The sequence below is a fragment of the Passer domesticus genome, chromosome 9 (assembly GCF_036417665.1).
Source record: "Passer domesticus isolate bPasDom1 chromosome 9, bPasDom1.hap1, whole genome shotgun sequence".
In the NCBI taxonomy this organism is placed as follows: domain Eukaryota; kingdom Metazoa; phylum Chordata; class Aves; order Passeriformes; family Passeridae; genus Passer; species Passer domesticus.
This window is the reverse complement of record NC_087482.1, coordinates 25,518,932-25,538,249: the sequence shown is the minus strand read 5'-3', so window position 1 is coordinate 25,538,249 and position 19,318 is coordinate 25,518,932. Positions and strand designations below refer to the sequence as shown.

Here is a 19,318-nt window from a genome sequence, read left to right as displayed (position 1 = left end):
GAACCCCCACGGGCCCTGGGCTGCTCCAGCCACCTCTCCAGGGATGTTGCACAGGGCCTGCAAAGAGGATAGGGATTGACCATGAGCCTGCCCAGAGCTCCCCAGGCCCCTGAGCAGCTTTGGCCTTGTCCATTCACATCTGGCTCCCATGGCCTTACCCGACCTACATGCAGTGCCCAGTTCCCTGAGGCAGAAGGGGATCCCAGCACATCATGGAAATCCTTCTGATCTTTGCAAACTTCTAGGTTGGGATCAAGACATGGATTATCTGGGAAACCTGCTGGATTATGGCTTGAGACTCATGGGAAATCCTGGAGGCAAGTGCTCAATGTACCTTTCCTGAGAGAATACACAGTGAGCAGGTGGCAAGAGCTCATACATTTGCCCTTTCACTTAAGATCATCTGAAGGTTGATGGAATATGGCAAATTTGCCCTGCTCCTTTCTGGAGCCCTGAGGGATCCCACAGGATCACTGTCAGTGGGAGGAAGGAGAATTTAGCTGTCCATCTTGCTCCCTTGTACAATTCCAGTGTGTCCTTCCATGTGGCTCCATGCAGCCACAGAGAAGAGCAGAGAGGGAAGGGGCCAGGCCCAGGGCTGTGCCCCGGGGCTGAGCCTTGTGGGCAGCCTGAGGATCTCCTGCAGTGCCACAGCAGCTCTCCTGTCCTGCCTTTCTTTGCAGCTGAACCTGTTGGTGAAGGTGGTGCAGCTTCCCAAGCCACGTCCAGGACTGAGGCTCTGGGTGATGCTGAGGGTAGGTCAAGACTTTCCTCCCTGGGAGAGCTGCCAGCTCAGAGCCCAAAGCTGGGTCAGGGGGGCATCGCTGCAGGTGCCAGCACAGAACCATGCACGTGTGTGCCCTCGATCTGCGCGATCCCCTCACCGCTCCTGTGGCTCAGGCATGGCAGCTGTTTGGAAACGGGAGAGCCCTGACCCTGCCATGAAAGCCAAGACATTTTCTGAAACGTATCCCCATGTTTAACACACATGACATCCTGAAGATGCCGGCATCCAAATCAGGAACTCTTCCACCTAATCCAACTGTCCTTTTTCCTGTCTGAAGTGATGGACCAAACATCTGTGCAGAAGGAGGCACATCCTGGAGGAAGCATTTCCCCATGGGCAGCCCCTGCTGCAGGGAGGAAGGCGATGCCAGACACGGGCACAGGCACAGCAGGTAATTGCTGTGCCGGGCTCAGCCCTGGCCGGGGCTGTGTGGCAGCAGCTCTTCCCCCAGGGCCTGCCCTTGCCCAGCCCGGCAGCAGCCAAAGCTGGAGGCGCCTTGGCTTCCAGGCCTCTGGAGCTGGTTCAGAGCCCCGGGGAAACGGGACTGGTGCAGCAACGTCCCTGGCGCTGCAGCTGCTGCGGAGCTGGCCCTGAGTGCCCAGAGGCCCAAGGCACAGGAGCAGCCCCGAGCGGGAGCCCTGCCGCCAGCCCAGGGCCAGAGCCAGCCCTGGCTCCCGACTGGGCAGGGGCTGCGCTGGGTCCTGAGAGAACGTCCTGCCCATATCCACCGTGCTGCCAGCTCAGCAGTGCAGCACAGCACGGGCTCACACTCCCCATCGCTCCCACAGATGCAGCCGGCACCACAACACGTGTTCCTGATGCCCAGAAGGGCCTCAGAAGAGGCTTCTGTAAGGGAGCAGGCTGCTGGCTAGGATTCATGGCAGGCCTGCTTTTTTTGGACCTTATTGTCATGTTGTGCTGTGTCAGAATCTGGTATTGCTGGAAGAACAAACGGTGAGTGGACACCTTTCCCTGAATGAGCTTCTTTTGAAAGTCTAATGTGGACAGGAAGCATTCCCACTGAGGCTGCAGTGGAGTTGTGGCCAGTCCATGGTTCTCCAAATAACTCTGCTGAGGGTTCTGCTGCTGCCCTGTGCTTCCATTGGCCTCTCAATTGCTGGGCCTTGTCCTGGGGGCCCCGCTGGGGCTGCAGCCAGAGCTGGCTCCCACTGAGGCTGCCTGGCCAAGAGCAGCCCCAGGGGCACGGGGCAGAGGCAGAGGGAGGTGGGGAGGAGAAAGAGCAGGGCCGAGGTTGCCCTTGAAAGGCAGAGGCGCTCTGGGGCCCGCTCCTGGCCAGGGAGCCTGCCCAGAGCCGTGCCCTGCTGCCCGGGGCCTTGAGGGGCAGCTGTCCAGCTGGGCCCAGCTGTGCCAGCAGCTCCAGCCGTGCTGGGGAGCCTTGCCAGCTCTGGGCCCTGCTGTGCACCAGGCTCCCTGTGTGCCACTGGCAGCTGGGGCCTCAGCCACCTCCTCTCTCCACAGGAGCACCTCTGGAACTTCACAAGACCGGCCAAAGGCCTCAGCCATGGAGAACTGGGCCTGTCATCTTGCATCTCCGTGCCAGTGTCCATTGTCCCTTCCTCAGGTGCATTACCAGCTTATTGCTGGAAATATGCTGCCACCACCACCCAGAACAGAATCTTCTCTCCCCAAAGGGACTGACCTTGCTCTCCATCCAGGACAGGAGATGCAGCCCTCTAGCCAGGGAATGGAATGTTGAAAAAGTTGTATTTACTTCTAAAAATTTTAAATGTTTATTAAAACTTTATTAAAATTTTTACAATAAACCCAATAGGGAAAATGTTACGTCGCCGGGAGTAGAGGATTTTTTCCACCATGTGCTCATCCACACAATGGAGGTTTCACCTTTTAACACTTTTACCCTTCTTAAAGTTCAGTCCATCGACTCCTTCTTTGATGTCCAGTAGTGGAGTTTACTTCCTTACATCTCACTTGGAGGTCATGTACTGCTGTCCTAGCAAGGTGACCCTCTTAAATGTCCCAAACTCAGGTAATCCCAAGATAACAACACAACAGGGGGTAAAACATATCTATAAATGTATAAAACTTCTCTTAACATATATACATGATATTTATCCTTTAATTGTGAGAGTCAACTGTCACATTACTCATCTATCACAGACTTGAGTCCAGCTTCAGCTCAGGTGTCTGTGTGCTACCACCAGCACTGGCGGAGCTGCTCGTCTGGGCACAGCCAGGCATGGGCAGGCAGCAGCTGGGCATGGGACTCATTCGAACCAACAGCACCCTCATGTTATCTTTGTCTTTCATTTTGAAACATTTACATATGTTTTTTCCTTTGTAGCATTGAGAAACGTTTTTCACAGAATACGGACACCACATATTTGTTCCCCTTTCCTCCAATACTTCTGTATTTGTCCAAGTAGTTTTATAGTCAGGGAAACTAGAATCTTCTGACACATTGGCAATAAAAAGCAAAATTGCCTTTAATTCTTAATGTTTAGTCTTACACAGCCTGGACAAGACCGGCATAGCTCGGGGGAATTATCCCAAACAGGCTCAGGGCACTCGGGTTCTGAGCAGTCCTGCTGGGGTCCCTCCATGGGAGACACATCCCGAAACCTGGGAGTGACTGCATGGGGTGCCCATGGTGGGGAAAGGACAGAGTGGGAGAGCAAGGCTCCAGTGTGTCGAGACAGGGCCCAACCCTGTCTCCTGGGGCTGGGGGAGCTGTCACGGGGCAGGGAGGGCCAGGGCTGGCAGGGGCTGCTCAGGGATGCCTTTGGCCCGTGTCCCTGGCAGCAGCCACTGCCCAAGCAGCTGCGCTGCCCCCGGGCTCTCCTCCCGGCCTGCTGGGCTTTGTTGGCTGGCACAGCCTGTGCCAAGGGCCGGCAAGGTGCCTGCAGGCCCCAGCTCTGGGGGAAACAGAGAACGTCCTGCCCGTATCCACCGTGCTGCCAGCTCAGCAGTGCAGCACAGCATGGGCTCACTCTCCCTATGGATCTTGCAGAGGTTCAAAGCAAGACAGGAACACATGCCCTGATTCCACTTTGATGAATCCCAATGATTTTCTCCTTGCAGGACTGGCACAAGCAGTGCATGATCGGTATAGCAGAGCCTCTGTTCACTGTATCACTCGCCATGGCCTCTTTCACAGTTGTATCTTTACACCTTCATATGTCCTGCCAAAACCTGAGGGAGAACTGGACCTCTAATCACATGGCACATCTCCATGCCCATGCCCGATGTCCCTGTGCCAGCTGCTTTAACAGCTTGTTGCTGTGCAGATGCTGCCTCCAGCCAGACAAGGTCCTCTCCCCCTGAAGGCACTGGCCCTGCTCTCTGGCCCCTACTGAAGGTGGGCAGGGCTTGGCCCAGCTCTTCTCTTGCAATACAGAGATGGAGCTGTCACCCCAGTGTCCGGGTGGTAGCAGCAGCAAAGCCCAGCCAGGATCAGCACTGGCTGAGCTCCGTGCCCAGGGGCAGCAGGGGATGGCCACGGTGTGGGCAGGCAGGAGCCAGGCAGGGGCTGCTGTGACCAGTGGCGGGGCCCCGGGGAGGATGGGGCAGCCCATGCTGAGCGTCCCTGGGCTGAGGGACATTTCCTTCCCTGCGACCATCTGGGCCTGGACCTCCTCCAGTGGCATGCCCAGGAAAAGAGGGAAGCCATCAAGAGCCTGTGAGTTACGCAGGGATGGGCTGCAGCTTCCTCCCTCCTTGGTTAGCGGGCGGATTAAAAGAGGCCTCTAGGGTTTGTGGCAAACAACAGTGGGCAAACAGGGCCCTGGCATGTCTCTGAGGGACAATTCACGAGGCAGTGTGCACAGGCAGGGCAAGCAGGCAGGGTTGCAGGTTTTCTTGCTTGGGAGGTTTACCGTGTCTTGTTTGCAGTGTTTCTGTTGGTTGCTTGGTTTTGGGGTTTCTGGGAGTAGTGGTTTTTACGCAATCGAAAACTGTAGTTAGTACAAGTGCATGTAACTAGATGGAACCCTCCAAAAAGGATGTGTCTGTCCTGGCCCATTCCTGTGCAGAGTGTTTGACTCAGCAGTGGTTTCAGGGGGCAGTGTGGAGAAAAGCTGCCTGTGGTGTGAACAGGTGAATGATGTCCTTTCACTGGTGGCCGAGCTTAGGGAGGAAGTTTAAAGACTAAGGAGTATCAGGGAAAGTGAAAGGGAAATAGATTGGTGGAGTTCAGCCCTTCCATCCTTACGGGAGGCCCAGCAAGAGTCACAGGACTCCTATGCTGCACACTGTCAGGCAAGAGAAGGACACCTGGTAGATGAAGGGGAGTGGAAATGGTCCCTGAACGGGGAGGTTATGATAAAAATTCCTCCCGACCCCCGTCCCCTAGCCAGGGGCCACTTCAGAATAGGTATGAGCCCCTGGATCTAGAGAGTCAGCCAAATGATTAAGAAGAAAATTGCCTGCCCAGAGAGCCTCCCAATTATGATTAATCTGTAACATGAATTGCCACCTCTAACATCAAAAAGGAAAGAAGGGTAATCGTGGTGGGTGATTCCCTTCTGAGGGGAACAGAGGGCCCCATGTCAACCGGGCCCACCCCACAGAGAGCTCTGCTGCCTCCCTGGGGCCCAGGTGCAGGATATTCCTCAGGGACTTCCTGGGCTCATTCAGTCCTCTGATTATTATCCACTGCTGAAACTCCAGGCTGGCAGTGATGAGATTGAGAAGAGGAGTGTCAGGACCATTGAAAGGGACTTTAGGGCACAGGGACAAGTGGTTGATAGGACGAGGACACAGGTAGTCTTTTCCTCAGTCCCTTTGCTGGCTGAAAAAAATGGTGAAAGCAATAGGAGAGCTCGTATCATCAACAAGTGGCTCAAGTGTTGGTGTCATTGGCGGAATTTTGGATTCTGTGATCATGGCGCAGCTTTGATGGCACCTGGCCTGCTGGAACCAGATGGGCTCCATCTCTCTTGTCAGGGCAGAAGGTTTTTAGCCCATGAGCTTGCAGAACTTGTTGAGAGGGCTTTAAACTGGGTTTGAAGAGGGAACAGGATGCAGCTGGGCTGTCTGGAAGCAGGCCCAAGGCTGGAAAGCCTGAGTTAGGGATGAAATCAGCAGCCCAGCTGAGGTGCATGGATACCAGTGCACACAGCATGGGTAACAAACAGCAGGAGCTGGAGGCCATGGTCCAGCAGCAGAGCTGTGATGTCATTGCCATCACAGAAACGTGGTGGGATGCCTCACATGGCTGGAGTACTACACTGGATGGCTACAAGCTCTTCAGGAGAGACAGGAAAGGGAGAAGAGGTGGAGGCGTGGCTCTTTATATTAGGGAGGCTTTGGACACCATGGATATTGAAACTAATGATGATGAGGTGGAATGCCTATGGGTGAGAATGAGGGGGAAGGCCAACAAGGCTGACATCCTACTGGGAGTCTGTTATCATCCACCCAACCTGGAAGAAGTGGTGGACAACTCATTCTATAAACAGCTAGAGGATGTTTCAGGATCATCAGCCCTTCTTCTTGTAGGCGACTTCAACTTGCCAGACATCTGCTGGGAACTTAATACAGCAGAAAAAAAGCAGCACAGGCAATTTGTAGAGTGTGTGGAGGACAACTGTTGGTTGCAGCTGGTGGGTGAGCCCAGCAGGGGAGGGACTATGTTAGATCTGCTCTTTGCAGATAGAGGTGGGCTGGGGGGACATATGGTGGCTGGAGGCTGCTTGGGGCACAGTGATCATGAAATGATGGAATTTGTTGCATTGCAAGCTGATCTGTAGTCAGCATTAATCAAGTTCTAAGAAGCAGTCCAGCTCAGCTCCATGAACTAGCCTCTGTGTTTGACTGACAGAAGCTCACATCCAATGGGAACTCTCCTAGGATGCAGACATTATCTTGGTTCAGAGTCTGGGGGCACACAGATAGACCAATGAGCTGTGTCGGCCCAGGAGATTTGAATGGGCTATAAAAGAACACTCCTGATAATAAACAAGGCTGTTTTTCTGAGGAAACATGAGGGGTCTGTTGTGTGTTATGTCTCAGACAGGGGAACACCAATGTATCAAGAATTCTTGGTATTTTGTGAAAACAGGAGGAACATCAAGAAGACTTGTACACATGAATTCCAGAGGCCAGACTTTGGCCTGTTTAGGAGACTTCTTCAGAGAGTTCCTTGGCAAGCAGCCCTTAAAAACAAAGGAGTCCAGGAAGGGTGGGCATGCTTCAAAACAGAGATCTTGAGGGCACAGGAACAGTCTGTCCCTGGCTGCTGAAAGATGAGCCAATGAGGCAAACACCCAGCCTGGATGGGCAAGGAGGTTTTGGAGGAATTTAGGAATAAAAAGAGGACGTATCATCTTTGGAAGGAGGTCAAGTCTCTCAGGAAGTATTTAGAGGAGCTGCTAGAGCATGTAGGAAACAAAATTAGGGAGGCCAAAGCTCAGTTTGAACTTAAAATTGTGACTTCTGTAAAGGATAATAAAAAAAAATGTATTTACAAATATATCAACGGGAAAAGGAAGGGTAAGACCAACCTTTGTTCTTTATTAGATGTGGGAGGGAACTTAGCAACTGCCCATGAGGACAAGGCAGAGGCACTGAACACCTTCTTTGCCTCAGTCTTTAGTAGGAAGACGACTTGGCCTCAGGACAAGTGTCCTGCTGGGCTGGTAGATGGTGTCAGGGAGCAGAATGGGCCCCCTGTTAGCCAAGAGGAGGCAGTCAGAGAACTGCTGAGCTGCTTGGATGTTCCTAAATGTATGGGGCCAGATGGGATCCACCCCAGGGTGATGAGGGAACTGGCAGATGAGCTGCTGAAGCCGCTCTCCATCATTTACCAGCAGTCCTGGCTCACTGGTGAGGTTCCAGGTGACTGGAAGCTGCCCAATGTGACGCCCATGTAGAACAAGGGTGGTAAGGAGGATCCTGGTAATTATAGGCCAGTCAGTCTGACCTCAGTACCCAGTAAGGTGATGGAACAGTTTATACTGAGTGCCATCACGCAGCACTTACAGGATGGCCAGGGTAGCAGACCCAGCCAGCAGGGGTTTAGGAGGGGTAGGTCGTGTTCGACCAACCTGATCTCCTTTCATGAGCAAGTGACCTGCCTGATGGATGCAGGAAAGGCTGTGGATGTGTCTATTTGGACTGCAGAAAGGCCTTTGCACTGTCTTCCACAGCTCACTCCTGGAAAAGCTGCAGCCCAGGGCTGGGAGAGGAACACTCTTTGCTGGGCTCAGAACTGGCTGGATGGCTGGCCCAGAGAGGGGTGCTGAACGGTGCTGCACCCAGCTGGCAGCCAGTCACCAGAGGTGTCCCTGCAGGCTCTGTGCTGGGGCCAGCTCTGCTCAATGCTTTTATTGACAACATGGATGAGGGGATTGAGTCTTTCATTAGCAAATCTGCAGACAACACTAAGCTGGGAGAGTGTGTTGATCTGTCGGAAGGTAGGAGGGCTCTGCAGGGAGACCTGGAATGGTTGGAGCGATGGGCAGAGTCCAGTGGGATGAAGCTCAGTAGGTGCAAGTGCCCAGTCCTGCACTTTGGCCACAAGAAGCACCTGCAGTGTTCTAGGCTGGGGATAGTGTGGCTGGACAGTGGCCAGGCAGAAAGGCACCTGGGGGCACTGGTCACAGCCAGCTGAACATGAGCCAGCAGTGTGGCCTGGTGGCCAAGGAGGCCAATGGCTCCTGGCCTGTGTCAGGAAGAGCGTGGCCAGCAGGAGCAGGGAGGTCATTCTGTCCCTGTTCTTGGCACTGGTGAGGCCGCACCTCGAGTGCTGTGTCCAGTTCTGGGCCATCAGTTTGGGAAGGACATTGAGTCGCTCGAGCACATCCAGAGGGGGCAACAAGGATGGTGAGGGGCTGGGAGCACAAGCCCTGGTGAGGAATGACTGAGGGAGCTGGGGGTGTTTACCCTGGAGAAAAGGAGACTCCGAGGTGACCTTATCACTCCACAGCTCCCTGAAGGGTAGTTGTAGTCAGGTGGGGATGGTTTCTTTCTCCAGGCAGCGCTGACAGAACCAGAGGACACTGTCTCAAGCTGCATCAAGGGAAATGTCGGTTGGATATTAGGAAAATATTTTCCACAGAAAGAGTGATAAAGTTCTGGAATGGCCTGCCATGGGAGGTGGTGGAGTCACCATCCCTGGATGTGTTTAAAAAAAGACTGAATGTGGCACTGGGTGCCATGGTTTAGTTGTGGTGTTGGGACATGGGTTGGACTGGATGATCTTAAAGGTCTCTTCCAACCTGGTCATTCTGTGAATTCTGTAAGAATTCTGAGCATCTCCAGGGACACAGCCTGGCCACCAATGTCAGCAGGTGAAAAATAAGGTTTCACTGAGGAATGGCCCTTTGATGAAGCAAAACATTTACAATCAGGGCAGTCCATTCATAGAGATGGGGGCACACTCTGGGGGTACAGCTGAGGCCATGAGCTCACAGCAGGGCTCTGGGGTCACAGCAGGCTGAGCTCACAGCAGGCCCTGAGGTCACAGAGGTGCCAGAGGTGCCAGAGCCCCGTGGTTGCACAGCAGCACAAGGAGCCAGCAGTCAGTCCCTGAGCACAACTGTTGCAGCAGCAGCGGCGGTGGCAGCAGCGGTGCTGACGTTGGGACAGCGGTGTCGGGACAGCGGTGGCAGCAAGAGCTGTGGGACTGGCAGAGGGCAAGGCACCATGGCCCTTGCTCTGCGCCTCCTACTCCTGCTGCTCCTGGCCGTGGCCCTGCCTGCCAGGGCTGCCCAGGCTGCTCCGCTGCAAGCGCGGGGAGCAGGTGAGCCGGCAGCCTGGCTGCCCTTTCCCGGCACAGCGCTCCCTGCTCCCTGGGAAGCGCTGGGGATGGTTTTGCCCAGTGCTTTGGGGAGGGTTTCCTCTGTGGGAGGGAGAGAGACCCCACGGGCCCTGGGCTACTCCAGCCACCCCTCTAGGGATGTTGCAAAGGGCCTGCAAAGAGGCTGGAGAGTGACCAGAGCCAGCCGCTGTGCAGTTTTGGCCTTGTCTATTCACATCTGTCTCCCACGGCCTTACCCAACCGCCCTCCAGTGCCCAGTTCCCTAAGGCAGAAGGGGATCCCAGCACACATTGGATATGGTTCTGGTCTGTGTTCCATTCCAGATGTGGATCGTGACGTGGATTATTTGGAAATGCTGGTGAATGATGATTTGAAAACCAGGCCAGATGCTGGAGGCAAGTCCTCAATGTACCTTTCCTGACAGAATAATAGTGTCAATCCAGCAAGAGATTACTTGTAACATTTCCCATAAGTTCCTCTGAAGGTTGATGTATTCAGCAAACCTTGCCCTTCTGGAGCCCTGAGGGATCCCACAGGATCACTGTCAGTGGGAGGAAGGAGCATTTAGCTGTCCATCTTCCTCCTGTGTGCAATGCCAGTGTGTCCTTCCATGTGCTCTGTGCAGCCACAGAGAAGAGAAGAGCAGAGAGGGAAGGGGCCGGGCCCAGGGCTGTGCCCCGGGGCTGAGCCTTGTGGGCAGCCTGAGGATCTCCTGCAGTGCCACAGCAGCTCTTCTGTCCTGCCTTTCTTTGCAGCTGAACCTGCTGGTGAAGGTGGTGCAGCTTCTCAAGCCACGTCCAGGTCTGAGCCCCTGGGAGATGCTGAGGGTAGGTCAAGGCCTTTCCCCTGGGAGAGCTGCCAGCTCAGAGCCCAAAGCTGGGCCAGGGGGGCATCGCTGCAGGTGCCAGCACAGAACCATGCACGTGTGTGCCCTCGCCCTGCACGATCCCCTCACCGCTCCTGCGGTTCAGTGGTGCCCGTGCAGATCAGCAGAGATGGCAGAAGCTTCTGTGGCTAGAGCCCTGGTTTTGTGAAATTGACTGGGAAATGGAACTATGTTGCTCTAAATTTCTCTGACAGGGAATTACCCAGCTACAGGTCACAAGAAACCCCATGAGCCATCCATAGTCAAGATGCCAGTACTGAAGGAAATGCAGCAGGCAGGACAAGGTGGGTGCATTTCCTTCTGCCTTCCCCTGGGACTCAGCAGCCGGGGCCTTTGGCTGCACATCTGGACACGCCGTGCCCAGCACAGTGGGAAGGGATCCTTGGCAGCCTCGCTGCCCCGCTGCTGCTTTCACGCCCTGCAGGGCTGCTTCCCAGCCTGGCCTGGCTGCAGCTTGTGCCCAGCCTCTGCAGGAAGGCATTTGGCATCAGCTGACAGGCAGCCCAAACTGCACCATGGGCCTGAGATTCCCTGCAATTTCTTGGTCTCTTGGGAGATCAGGAAGGGAACCTGTTTGGAGAAAGGAGGGCCCTGGTTCAGCATGAAGAGTCTGGCCATCTCCCGGAGCCTAACCCTTTGAAAAGCATTCCCTGTTGAAGATGCCACCTCCCCAGTAGGGAACAGCTCTATCTGATCCAGCTGTCTATTTCCTTTAACAAGCGATGGACCAAAAAGCTGTACTGAAGGTGGCATTTCCCGGGCTAAGTGGCGGCTCATTGGAAGGCCCTGCAGGAAGGAAGGCAATGCCAGACACGGGCACAGGCACAGCAGGTAATTGCTGTGCCAGGCTCAGCCCTGGCCGGGGCTGTGTGGCAGCAGCTCTTCCCCCAGGGCCTGCCCTTGCCCAGCCTGGCAGCAGCCAAAGCTGGAGGCGCCTCGGCTTCCAGGCCTCTGGAGCTGGTTCAGAGCCCCGGGGAAACGGGACTGGTGCAGCAACGTCCCTGGCGCTGCAGCTGCTGCGGAGCTGGCCCTGAGTGCCCAGAGGCCCAAGGCACAGGAGCAGCCCCGAGCGGGAGCCCTGCCGCCAGCCCAGGGCCAGAGCCAGCCCTGGCTCCCGACTGGGCAGGGGCTGCGCTGGCTCCTGACAGGGCCTGAGCCTGTCCCCTGGGGCTGGGGGAGCTGTCACGGGGCAGGGAGTGGTGAAATGAGTGACACCTGTGGCATGGCCGCCTGTAGTTTTTCTCAGGCCTTTAGGGAGGGTTTCTGCAGTGGAAATGAGAGAGTCTTGCAAGGCCCTGGGGTGTTCCCCCACCTTTCCAGGGATGTTTCCCAGGGCCTGAAAAGAGTCTGGAGTGTGACCAGGAGCCAGCCCAGAGCTCCCCAGGCTGCTGTGCATCTTTGGCTTTATCCATTCACATCCGACTCCCACAAACTTACCTGACCCCCTTGCAGTGCCCAGTTCCCTGAGGCAGAAGGGGACTCCAGCGCACCATGGAAATGGTTCTTATCTCTGCTCCCTTCTAGATGAGGTGTCTGGGAAGACTTCTCCATTAGCTTGGCTGCATAAAGTGTTGGTCCTATCTGAGCCCCTCTCAGGTATGTTCTCAGTGTGCCACCAAGGAATAATTGCTGACAACCTGGCAGGAATCAGGTGACAGAAGCTTCTGTGGCTGTTGTGTTACAGGTGTGCCTGCAGGGAGGACTTTACCAGGTCCTTTGGTGGATGTTGCACGCAAGCCCAGCTCCCATCGCAGGGGTGAGTGGTGTGTCCCTGCTGACCCCACAGGCTGAGCCCTGCTTTTGTGGGATCCGTTCCTGGGAAACGAAACTCTATTGCTCTAAGGTCCTCCGAGGGGAAAGAACAAAGGCAAAGGACACCAGAAAGCCCATGAGCCATCCAAAAACATGAGGCAAATGCTGAAAGAATTGCTGCAGGCAGGACAAGGTGGGTGCATTTCCCTTATGCTTCCCCTGGGACTCAGCAGCCGGGGGCTTTGGCTGCACATCTGGACACGCCGTGCCCGGCACAGCAGGAAGGGATCCATGGCAGCCTCGCTGCCCCGCTGCTCTGCTGCTGCTGCTTTCACGCCCTGCAGGGCTGTTTCCCAGCCTGGCCTGGCTGCAGCTTGTGCCCAGCCTCTGCAGGAAGGCATTTGGCATCAGCTGACAGGCAGCCCAAACTGCACCATGGGCCATGCCCACCCTGAGATCCCCTGTAATTTCCCGGTGTTCAGGCAGATCAGAAGGGGCAGCTGTTTGAAGAAGTCAGGGCCCTGGCCTACCCAAATAGTTTATATGATTTCCTATTCCATATCAAAGTGCTTGGCAAGCATTCCCTCCTGAAGATGCCCCTTCCCGTCTCTTTATTGATTTCATGTGGTCCAGCTGTACACTTTTCTTTCTCCAGAGAAGGACAAAAAAGCTGTGCGGAAGGCGGCGTTTCCCAGAGGAAGCAGTGGCTCCATGCCAGCCTCTGCTGCAGGAAGGGAGGCGATGCCAGGCACAGGCCCAGGAGGTAATTGCTGTGCCTCTGGGCCTGAGCCCTGCTGAGGCTTCAGCTGCCCTCTCTGCTGCCTGGCAGTGCAGGCACAGCCCGGACAAGACTGGCACAGCCCAGGGGAATTATCCCGAGCAGGCTCAGGGCACTCGGGTACTGAGCAGTCCTGCTGGGGTCCCTCCATGGGAGACACTTCCTGAAACCTGGCAGTGACTGCATGGGGTGCCCATGGTGGGGAAAGGGGAGAGGGGGAGAGCAAGGCTCCAGTGTGTCCTGAGAGGGCCTGGCTATGTGCCCTTGGGCTGTGGGAGCTGTGCCAAGAGAGGGAGGGAGGGAGAGAGGGACTGCAGGAGGGAAGGAGGTAGGAGTGGTTCTGGCACTACATACTGCAGTTATCCCCAGGAATTTAGGGAAGTCTCCCTTGGTGGGGAGGGAGAGAGCCCCAGGGCCCTGGGCTGCTCCAGCTGCCCCTCTAGGGATGTTGCACAAGGCCTAGAGGGGGCAAAGATTGTAAAGGGTGTGGAGATTAACCAGGAGCCAGCCCAGAGCTCCCCAGGTCCCTGTGCAGCTTTGGCCATGGCCACTCACATCTGACTCCCACGACCTTACCCGACCCCCTTGCAGTGCCCAGTTCCCAAAGGCCAAAGGGGAGCCCAGCAGAGCATGGAAGCAGTTCCGTTTTATGCTCCCTTCTAGATTGGGATGGTGACATGGATTCCAGGCTTGTCTTTCTGGATGAGAGTTTGAAGACCTCGGCAGATGGTGGAGGCAAGTTCGCAAAGTCCCTTTTTACTTAGAGAATAATCAGTGTCAGTGTGGCAAAAGGTCACACTTGTCCCACTTTCCTTAAGAGTAGGAAGGTTGTTGAATTCTGGAAGCCTTGCCCTGCTCCCATCTGGAGCCCTGAAGGATCCCACAGGATTGCTGTCAGTGGGAGGAAGGAGCATTTAGCTGTCCATCTTCCTCCCATGTGCAATGCCAGTGTGTCCTTCCATGTGCTCTGTGCAGCCAGGGAGAAGGGCAGAGAGGGAAGGGGCTGGGCCCAGGGCTGTGCCCCAGGGCTGAGCCTTTGGCAGCTCCTTTGCCAGCCCCAGGGAGCCTGAGCTGCTCCTGCTGCCACTGCCAAGCCCTGGCCCTGCCCAGGGCTGGCTTTAGAGCTGCTGGCAGCTCCAGGGAGTCCTTTCTGCCCCGACTGCCCTGCAAGGGGCTCCTTCTATGCCAGTGTGGGGCCACTGCAGGCACGAGGTCCCCCTGCCCCTGCTCCTGACTGGAAGGCAGAGCTGAGGGAGTGCCTTGGAGGGCATCAATCACCCAGGTGCCCTCACTGCCACTTGGGCCTGAAGGAGAATCTTCAGCAGGGTCACAGGAGCTGTTCTGTCCTGCCTTTCTTTGCAGCTAACCCGGTTGGTGAAAGTGATCTGGCTTCCGAACCCACGTTCAGGAATGAGCCTCTGGGAGATGCTGAGGGTAGGTCAAGGCCTTTCCCCTGGAAGAGCTGCCAGCTCAGAGCCCAAAGCTGGGCCAGGGAGGCAGCGCTGCAGGTGCCAGCACAGAACCATGCACGTGTGTGCCCTCGCCCTGCGCGATCCCCTCACCGCTCCTGCGGCTCAGTGGTGCCTGTGCAGATCAGCAGAGATGGCAGAAGCTTCTGTGGCTGTTGTGTTCCAGGTGTGTCTGCAGGGAGGACTTTCCCAGGTCCCTTGGTGGATGTTGCACGCCGGCCCAGCTCCCGTCGCAGGGGTGAGTAGTGTCTACCTGATGACCCCATAGACTGAGCCCTGCTGTTGTGGGACCCATTCCTGGGAAATGGAAATATTTCTCTTAAGGTCCCCTGAGAATGGAGAAGAAACTTAGAGGAGACACTAAGTCCCTGGAGGCATCCAAGCACATGGAGAATATGCTGAGTGATCTGGAGAGACGTGGTGGGTGCATTTCCCTCATGCTTCCCCTGGGACTCAGCAGCCGGGGGCTTTGGCTGCACATCTGGACACGCCGTGCCCGGCACAGCGGGAAGGGATCCATGGCAGCCTCGCTGCCCCGCTGCTGCTTTCACGCCCTGCAGGGCTGCTTCCCAGCCTGGCCTGGCTGCAGCTTCTGCCCAGCCCCTGCAGGAAGGCATTTGGCATCAGCTGACAGGCAGCCCAAACTGCACCATAGGCCTGAGATCCCCTGTGATTTCCCAGTCTCTGGGTAGATGCAGAGAGGCAGCTCTTTGCAGGAGGGAGGGCCCTGGAGCAACTCCAAAACGCTGGGCATTTTCCTTGTCCTTATCCATGTCTTTGACTAGTATTGCCTGCAGCAGAAAGGCACAGCACAGAGGAATTACAGTGTGCAGGCTCAGGGGTTCGGGTACTGAGCAGTCCTGTGCCAAGGGGTGGCAAGGAGCCTGCAGGCCGCAGCTCTGGGGGAAGCAGGGAGTGAGAACGTCCTGCCCGTATCCACCGTGCTGCCAGCTCAGCAGTGCAGCTCAGCACAGGCTCATGCTCCCCATTGCTCCCACAGATGCAGCCGGCCCCACAACACGTGCTGACAACATCTGGGAAAGCACGAGAAGAGTTTTCTGCTGGGGAACACCGTGTTTGAAGAAGATGATGGCCATTGTGGCTGGTGCTGCACTTTGCCTGATGATGTGCTGTGCCGCAATCTGGTATTGCTGGAAGAGAAACTGGTGAGTGTTGTGCTGATCTCTAGCTCAAACAGCTTCCTTTAAAGGCTGCTCATAGTCAGGGAACATTCCCAGAGAGCCTGGGGTGGAGTTGTTGCCAGTCCTTGGTTCTCCAAATAACTCTGCTGAGGGTTCTGCTGCTGCCCAGTGCTTCCATTGGCCTCTCAATTGCTGGGCCTTGTCCTGGGGCCCCGCTGGGGCTGCAGCCAGAGCTGGCTCCCACTGAGGCTGCCTGGCCAAGAGCAGCCCCAGGGGCACGGGGCAGAGGCAGAGGGAGGTGGGGAGGAGAAAGAGCAGGGCCGAGGTTGCCCTTGAAAGGCAGAGGCGCTCTGGGGCCCACTCCTGGCCAGGGACCCTGTCCAGAGCCGTGCCCTGCTGCCCGGGGCCTTGAGGGGCAGCTGTCCAGCTGGGCCCAGCTGTGCCAGCAGCTCCAGCCGTGCTGGGGAGCCTTGCCAGCTCTGGGCCCTGCTGTGCACCAGGCTCCCTGTGTGCCACGGGCAGCTGGGGCCTCAGCCACCTCCTCTCTCTGCACAGGCGTCTCATTGAAGAAAAACTGAAAGCTGCTGGCTGGACACAAGATCTCTACTGCTGGAAGAGCAACAGCAGCTTGTCTGATTCGGACGAGTTTTCATTTTACCACTTCCGAGCTCTACGGTGATTTGAGGCCCCCTCCTTCCACGGCTGAATGTGAAAGCCCCCAGGAAAGGCTGTGGGAAGTTCTCAAGTGAATATTGACTGAGAGCTTCCAAAATCATCTTCCAAATTTTAAACATAGTTTTAGAATCCTGTTAAGGCAACCTTATTTTCTATTCGCTTTTCATTTTTAGAAATATTTAGAAATATTTCTTGTAGAGACAAATCCCCAATGTTTCTTCCCCGCTTCCACAGTAGTGTTTTTGAAAGTAGTGTTACAGTTCTGGAAAGTTTTTTTGCACTTATACTATAAAAATAAAATAAAATGGCATTTCAGTGGTAATCTTTACTCTGCAAAGAACTAAGACACCCTAAGACACCCAGCCTGCTGCAGAGGCAAAGATCTTTTCCCACGGGAACTTTGTACCTAGTCACAACCAAGTCACGAAAAACCTTTTCCCTGATATTTCCTGGGATTCTTGACCAGCTTACCTCTTAGTCTTCAGAGGCAAACTTTGAGCACAGTGGGAATCTCTTCAAGTCACCATCTTTGTTTGCTTCTGCAAGAACTGCCTCAGTTCCAGAGCAGGGGCTTCTCCCAGCTTCCAGCTGCCCCCAGGCTCTCCTCCCGGCCTGCTGGGCTTTGTTGGCTGGCACAGCCTGTGCCAAGGGCCGGCAAGGTGCCTGCAGGCCCCAGCTCTGGGGGAAACAGAGGACGTCCTGCCCGTATCCACCGTGCTGCCAGCTCAGCAGTGCAGCACAGCACGGGCTCACGCTCCCCATCACTCCCACAGATACAGCCGGCACCACAACACGTCTTCCCCATGCCCAGAAGGGAATTGGTTTCTGCCAGGGAACACACCGCTGGCTGGAGTTAATGACAAGCTTGGCTTTTCTATGGCATGCAGGGGATTGGGGGACCCCTGTAAGGATGGCACTTGGCCGGGGTCCGTCATGAGGCACACGAGCTGGACTGGGGTTTTGTAGGTGTTGGGTTTTGCAGGAAGGCATGCAGGGCTTTGTGTCCTTTGTAAGTGGTGCATGTGGCTGGGGTTCCTCGTGAGGTTCTTAGGGGATTTGAGATCTCTTCTGAAATGAATGGGCAGGAGATCTTTCTCCTTTTTAATGCCTTTATTAAAAAGAATCAGCTCAGGTGGGGAGAAATCAAAGGGTCGTGCCCACACCGCCGGTGCTCCCAGGAGTGGCCCGGAGAAGGAGGATGATGCAGCTGTGTCCGCTGGTCTGCAGGCAGAGCTGGGGATTCCGTCCTCACCAGAGATTAGGAGATTCCGCCTTTTCGGTCCAACACCTCGGGTCCTCTCTCTAGTCAACACCCTTTCAGGTTAGGGTGAGAAACAAAAAGGATCAAGCAGGCACTGGACTATGCTCCCATCCTTACACATCACCTAGGTCCCCTAGTTCTATGTTGGCTCGTTATTTTTAGGGGTTTTCCTGGAAAACTGCAAAATTTGGTGCAATGCATTTCTCATCTGCATACTAGCTCTGATGCCTCTCCCATTCTCCTGGTACCTGCAGGGTCCCTGTGTCACTCCCTGGCAAGCCTCAGGGGGACAATGGTTAATCACCAACCATTAACAGGTAATTGAAGAAGAACTCTTAACAATGAAGCTAACTTAACAGCAACTGGTCCAACTTGTTTTAACTCTGCAACCTGAAAAAAAATAGATAACTTATTATTCATAACAGTCCCCCCTCTTTTTCTTTGATCAGGCTTAAGCTTAAGCTTGCATCAACTTACAATTTTTGGCTCATTAACATAGAATTTCCTATCTTTTTTTGTACTGATTATAAATTTCCGGAGCACTCTGGTGATCCACCCAACTTCATTACTTTTTTTTTCCAGTTTAATCTCTTTAGAGATCCTTAGGTTATTCTGTACAGCAGATGTCACTATTTTAATTAAACAGGGAAATAAGAACGAACTAACAAGTATACACACAGTGAAGGTTATAGTTTTCTAACTTTTTTTGAAAGTCCATAGATTATCCCACCAACTGGAATCAAGAAATGAAGGAGTCCTTTTTTGATTTCTTACCTATGCCAGTTTTCTTATTTCATTTAAGATGTCTCTCATGACTGCTCCAGTTAATTTGATTTGATAAATTACTGTTTTGGTTTGGGTGAGTTGGTCATTAATGTGATTAAGAGCTTATGTGGTCTGATTCGATATTATCTCTAATATTGCTTGTAGCTTCATAAGTTGGTTTAATATATATCGCTTCTTCAATTTGGTTTTTCTTAAATCATCATATATAGGGACTGTGTACTTGATCCAGATTCTTTGGGTAATATAAAGAAAGCTTGTTTTATAATTCTAATGATGCAACTGCCAGACCAGTCTCTTGGCAATTCAGTGGATGCTGTGGTACCATTGACCCAAAACAGGTGTTTAGGGGTCTCCCGAAATAGATTAGTTTTTGTTGTGCCCTCCCAATATTTAGAAATACCTTTTCCTCTGACCAGATTTACCAGGCTTGCTTCAGTAGTATCACGTTCAAAGCACCACCAGGCCTCTTCTACAGGGTGCTCTCCCAGGAGTGGCTGCCTAAATGTGGCAGTGTTCTGGGCTGTGTAATATATTTTCTTATTCTCTTGATAAAGGATCAATTGGGAGAGGTTAACACAATTATAGTTTAAATTGGTGTGGACTCTCAGCAAGGAACTTACTTCTTTCTCATAGAGAGGTTGGTAGCGCTCACTGCACGGCTCTCTTGGGCTCCCCGGAGCACCACCAGCAGTCAGAGCCATTGCTACTACCCTTCCCAAGAGTCTGGTATGGGTCATCTTGCACATCCTGCCCACCTGGCCTTGCCTCTTGAGGAGTTTACTGAGAAGAAGTTTCCAAGCTCTTTAGAGTCTCTTGCTCCTCTGGGTAAACCTCTCTTGATCTGTCCCTGCTAATTTGGTCCCTCCTAGGGGAGCACTCTGCAGAAGATTAATCCAGAGTCTTTGCTACTAAGTTGGGAGGACTTCACCAGAATTACTTATTAACAATTTTTAACTTTTACAAATTTCTTAAAACACTTTAAGACATGTTATGATTCTAAACTTTTTCTTATGCAGTTCATCAGTCTTTTGGAGTGTCAACT

The 19,318-nt window shown here is 54.2% G+C and overlaps 3 long non-coding RNA genes across 3 annotated transcripts; all 3 read left to right on the top strand.

Moving 5' to 3' along the window:
• The first annotated feature begins 678 nt into the window (after positions 1 to 678).
• LOC135307281 (uncharacterized) lies at positions 679 to 2,909 on the top strand. The gene is made up of 4 exons (XR_010367985.1): positions 679 to 755; positions 1,065 to 1,178; positions 1,576 to 1,741; positions 2,267 to 2,909. It is a non-coding gene; the product is annotated as an uncharacterized LOC135307281 (long non-coding RNA).
• Positions 2,910 to 10,606: 7,697 nt separating this feature from the next.
• LOC135307280 (uncharacterized) lies at positions 10,607 to 12,014 on the top strand. Its single transcript, XR_010367984.1, has 3 exons — positions 10,607 to 10,697; positions 11,134 to 11,244; positions 11,938 to 12,014. It is a non-coding gene; the product is annotated as an uncharacterized LOC135307280 (long non-coding RNA).
• A 2,721-nt stretch (positions 12,015 to 14,735) lies between these two features.
• Positions 14,736 to 16,489, top strand: LOC135307279 (uncharacterized). The gene is made up of 3 exons (XR_010367983.1): positions 14,736 to 14,832; positions 15,413 to 15,578; positions 16,110 to 16,489. It is a non-coding gene; the product is annotated as an uncharacterized LOC135307279 (long non-coding RNA).
• The last annotated feature ends 2,829 nt before the right edge of the window (positions 16,490 to 19,318 follow it).